Here is a 5,997-nt window from a genome sequence, read left to right as displayed (position 1 = left end):
AAAGGTGTCCAGAGATTTCAGAGTGCAGGGTCATCAGCTTCAGTAGCTCAGCCCGAGAGGCAAGCTTCGTCGGTCCATTCATTCCAGCCCATGCCTGCACAGTCCCAGAATAGAGCCAGAGGTGGCCAGACAGTGAGCCAACCTCCCAGACAACAGGCTCAGGTGTTTGCCTTGACCGAGGAGCAGGCACATGATGCGCCAGATGATGTGATTGCAGGTAATTGTTTTCTTTGCTGTTACCCTGCATATGTGTTGATAGATACAGGTGCATCACATACATTTATATCAGAACGTTTAGCATTGTTGCATTCCTTTCCTGTCGAGTCAATTTCTACTGTAGTATCTATTTCTTCTCCGTTGGGAAGTGGTCTTATATCTGTGACTTCAGTTGAGCACTGTATACTACAGTTTGAGGGACATGAGATTGATTTAGATTGTGTTGTACTTGGTCTATCTGATTTTGATTGTATTGTTGGGATTGACATGTTGACTAAGTACAGAGCGACCGTAGACTGTTTTCACAAAATTGTCAGATTCAGACCCAAAATGACAGAAGAGTGGGAGTTCTACGGTAAAGGTTCCAGATCTCGGATTCTCTTAGAATCTGCTTTGACTATGAGCAGATTGTTGCAGAAAGGAGCAGAAGGGTTCCTTATTTATTCTGTAGATCTACAGAAATCGAGCCCGGCATTGACAGATTTGCCAGTAGTACAGGAGTTTGCAGATGTATTCCCAGACAAGATTCCAGGGTTACCTCCAGCTCGAGAGGTATATTTTAGCATTGATCTGATATCAGGTACCGTTTCTATTTCGAGAGCTCCGTATAGGATGGCGCTGATAGAGCTGAAAGAACTGAAAGCACAACTAGAAGATCTTCTAGCCAAGGGATATATTAGACCTAGTGTATCTCCTTGGGGCGCACCAGTGCTATTTGTGCGAAAGAAAGACGATTCTATGAGATTGTGTATAGATTACAGGCAACTGAACAAGGCAACGATAAAGAACAAATATCCTTTGCCTAGAATTGACGACTTATTTGATCAGTTGCAGGGATCTTCTATCTATTCCAAGATTGATTTGCGATCGGGATATCACCAACTCAGAGTTTGAGATGTTGATATACCGAAGACGGCATTCCGGACCAGGTATGGACACTACGAGTTTGTTGTCATGCCGTTTGGTTTAACGAATGCTCCAGCGGTGTTTATGAGTTTGATGAACCGCATCTTTTAGAGGTACTTGGATAAGTTTGTGATTGTTTTTATTGATGATATTTTGGTATACTCTAAGAATCTGAATGAGCATGCCAATCATTTGAGAATTGTGTTGCAAACATTGAGAAATGAAAGATTATATGCTAAGCTGTCAAAATGCGAGTTTTGGCTGAGACAGGTTGTCTTCTTGGGTCATATCATATCTGGAGACGGTATTTTTGTGGATCCGAGTAAAGTTGAAGCCGTGATCGGTTGGCCTAGACCGACTTCTGTGCCAGAGATACGCAGTTTCATGGGTCTGGTAGGATACTATCGACGATTCATTAAAGATTTCTCCAGTATTGAGAAACCGATTACCCAGTTGACACAGAAGAATACGCCATTCGTGTGGTCTGAAGACTGTGAGACTAGTTTTCTATAGCTGAAGAAGAGGCTGACCAGTGCACCTGTCTTGATGATTCCTTCAGGTACGGGTGATTTCGTTGTATACTGTGATGCATCTCACAGAGGGCTGGGGTGTGTTCTTATGCAACGAGGTCATGTGATCGCATATGCCTCGAGACAATTAAAGCCACACGAGATTTGATACCCAATTCATGATCTTGAATTGTCAGCTATCGTATTTGCATTAAAGATTTGGCGTCATTATCTTTATGGCGAGAAATTGAAATCTACTCGGATCATAAAAGCCTAAAGTACTTATTTTCTCAGTCAGAATTGAATATGAGACAGCGCAGATGGCTCGATTTGTTGAAAGATTTTGATTGTGAAATCAAATACTATCCAGAGAAGTCAAATGCAGCAGCAGACGCCTTGAGTCGAAAGGTTTGTGCTTTATCCTTGTCGACGATAGGGGTTTCGAATTTAGTTGAAGATTGCTGTATGTCTGGATTAGCATTTGATACAAGTAGTAGACCATTGCTACTTTCTTCGATTCAAGTTGAGCCAGATTTGATTATGCGAATCAAAGAAGCACAGAAAATTGATCCCAATGTGCAGAAATCGATTGATATGGTCAGATCAGGGCATATATCCGAATATCAGGTACTTGATTTTGTACTGTATGTGAATAACCGTCTTGTATTGCCAGATGTTTCAGAGTTGAAACAACAGATTATGTCAGAAGCGCACTGTAGCCGGTTCAGTATCCATCCTAGTGGAAGGAAGATGTACAATGACTTGAAGACACAGTTCTGGTGGAACCAGATGAAGTCAGATATCGCCGAGTTCTTATCTAAGTGCTTAAACTGCCAACAGGTGAAGGTTGAGAGAAAGAAGCCCGGAGGTTTACTTCAGAGTTTGTCTATTCCAGAATGGAAATGGGATCACATTTCCATGGATTTCATGACGAAGTTACATCGATCTTCCCGGGGTGTGACGCGATTTGGGTCATTATCGATAGATTAACCAAATCAGCGTGTTTTATTCCATACAGAATGACCTACCGACATGATCAAATGGCAGATTTGTATGTCAGAGAGTTAGTCAGATTGCATGGTGTTCCGAAGTCTATCGTATCAGATCGTGATTCACGATTCACTTCACACTTTTGGCACAGTTTGCAGCAGGCCTTAGGTACGACATTGCAACTAAACACTGCTTAGTATCCTCAGATAGACGGACAGTCAGAGCGGACTATCCAGACTTTAGAGGACATGTTGAGAGCTGTAGTACTAGATTTTGGTACTAGTTGGCAAGATTCACTACCGTTATGTGAATTCTCGTACAACAACAGCTATCAGACGAGTATCGAGATGGCACCGTTTGAAGCTTTGTATGGCAAGAAGTGCAGATCTCCATTGTACTGGGATGATATATCTGAGGTACCTGAACTTGGACCTGATATGATCCGTGAAATGATTGAGAAGGTAAAAATCATTCAGAAAAGAATGAAGACGGCACAGGATAGGCAAGCCAAATACACCAATTTTAGACGTAGGCCGTTGGTATTCGAGCAAGGAGACAGAGTGTTTCTAAAGATTTCTCCTTTCAGAGGCGTTGTCAGATTTGGCAAACACGGAAAGTTATCTCCTAGATATATCGGTCCATACGAGATTCTTGAGAATATTGGCAATCGAGCATATCGACTTGCTCTTCCTCCTTCGTTATCAGGAATACATGACGTTTTTCATGTATCGATGTTGCGTAGATATATGCATGATATTTCCCATGTCATTCACCCTGACGAAGCTGAGCTAGATCAGACATTGAGTTATGTTGAACAACAGATACAGATTCTTGATCGGAAAGAAAAACAGCTCAGGACGAAGACTATTCCGCTAGTGAAAGTCCAATGGAGTCGTCATGGCATCGAAGAAGCAACTTGGGAGACAGAAGCAGAGATGAGACAGAAATATCCCGAGTTATTTACATGATGTAAGTAATCTTTCAGTCTTGATTATATTACTTTTCATGTATGATTTGATAGATTGCCTGCGATTTCGAGGACGAAATCATCTCTTAGAGGGGGAGAAATGTAAAGTTATAGATTCATTAGTCTTCATTAATATGATACTCAAAGATATGAGAATGCAGGACATGCAATGAGGGTAGAAAAGACATGAGAAATTAGAGTTTTGAGTATAAGATGGACCGCACCCGCGCTTAGGAAGATACCGCACCCACGGTAACATCATTCTTATTTTTGAAGGTGAGGCCGAAGCCACACCGCACCCGCGGTGAATGGGCAGAAACTTGGGAATTTTTACAGTGTAGTGACCGCACCCGCAGTGCAACCAAGACCGCACCCGCGGTCGATGTCCAGTAGGGTAGGAAATTTTATTCGAAGCAAGACCGCACCCGCGGTCAAGGAGGGACCACACCCGCGGTCGTTGAATTTTGGAAAATGAAAGTGCTGCCGAAGCATGAGCACACCCGCGCTGAAGAAGTCACCGCACCCGCGGTCATGCGTGTTGCTTGAAAAATAAGACACTTGCCCTTGAACATACAGATATAATGTGTTGTCCCTTGTAATTCCATACCATTCTCCAGAAAGAGATCAAGGAAAAGGGTGAAAGGAAAGAGAAGGCTTTTTCATCTACAAAGCTAGCTTGTGTAAGATTAAATCATCCAAACTTCAATCCAAATATATATTTGAGTTCCTTGCATCAAGAGCTACAAAATGATGTAAGTTTCTTTACATTTCAGCATGGGTTGGAGATTAGATATTGGAGAAATTCTGATATAATTATGAATATGTGTTCTTATGATTATTGTGAACGTATATTCGCTACCGGATCGAAGAAGGGATATGATATGCGATTGTTATGAAATTTCAGATTATGTGGTTATGAGATTATGCAAATTTACAGAGTTGGAAAGGGATTATGATATTGATTATGAGTTGTGGATATTAGTTGATTGTTGTTTGAGTGACCGGTATTGAGAAATCACGTCGTTATGCCGTCGCAAGTTATACCGAGATTTATTATTGATTGTATATGCATTGAATTGAGTTGGTGATTGATATTGTACCTCTCCACATGGCCATTTCAGATTTGGATTGACAGATTTGATACCTACTTCGAGACTTCGATTTATTACGACGACAAGAAAGGTATAATTCATGTGATTGTGGGAAAGATACGACTCGAATCAGATTTGATTGGAGTTTCCCAACAAAATCACATACTAGATTTGGTATTGTTTATATCTTTGATATGATTTGGATTTGTTTATAGATTTATATTCAAATCTCTTGATATAATCATGCTTTGTCTATAGATTTATATTCAAGCATTGAGATAGGAGAGTCATTGACAGATTTGTCAAAACTAGACGTTCGGTGTATTGACGCATAGGAGCAGACTTCCTCCGATTGTAGACATTCGATACAGACACGACCGAAGTCTAGGAGTAAGACGTACAGTTACCCCGATTGGGAGGGTAGGTAACAGACAGTGACGTTTTATTCACCTCGGGATCCCTAGAGTAGAGTCGAGTTGAGTCAAGAAATGATTTGATTTGCATTACATGCTTATATAGATTGGTTTCACAGACTATGTGTAAGGCCCGAGAAATTAATCCGGTTAATCTGAAAAAGATTTGGAAATGATTATTATAATCATAGATGATAATTAATACGATTATAGACAGAACGGATCAGACTGGGAGAACCGAGAGAAGATTTGACATGAATTATAAGGAGAGTTCCCGCGCACATACGCAACATGTATCGGCGCTCATGCGCGAGAATTACAGAAACATCGGCACACATGCGCGACTTGAATGCGCGCACATGCGCGGAACGTCCAGTAGCATTGGCGCATATGCGCGACGGTAATGGCGCACATGCGCGGGAGGGGCAGTAGGTTCGGCGCATATGCGCGAGAAGGGTGTCGCATATGCGCGAGAAGACAAAGCGCTAGTTTGCATAACTGGCGCATATGCGCGACATTGTTCGCGCATATGCGCGCAACGTGCAGCACATGCACGACGCCACTTGGGTTATTATGCACGAGTTGTATATATATATATATATATACTTACATGCAATCGTTTTATCAGAAGGAAAATCGAGAATTGAGGGAGAAGCTTTCAGTTGTAATTCAGAAATTGATTTACGAGCAAACCGTCGATCCAAATTGAAATCCGACTTCGGTACTTTGTTCATATCAACGCGGGTTACAACTGGACGTAAGTTTTGTTACGTTTAGACATGATTTGAATTTACGAAATTGTCAGAATTGAATATGATTCAGATATGGTGTTTCTACTACCGTAGACATTATATAATTGAAGTCAGATTAAAGAACAGATTGTTTCTGTAATTGTTATGATTTTC

This window comes from Primulina eburnea, chromosome 1, assembly GCF_022965805.1.
Source record: "Primulina eburnea isolate SZY01 chromosome 1, ASM2296580v1, whole genome shotgun sequence".
NCBI lineage: Eukaryota > Viridiplantae > Streptophyta > Magnoliopsida > Lamiales > Gesneriaceae > Primulina > Primulina eburnea.
Note: the sequence above shows the minus strand (reverse complement) of the source record.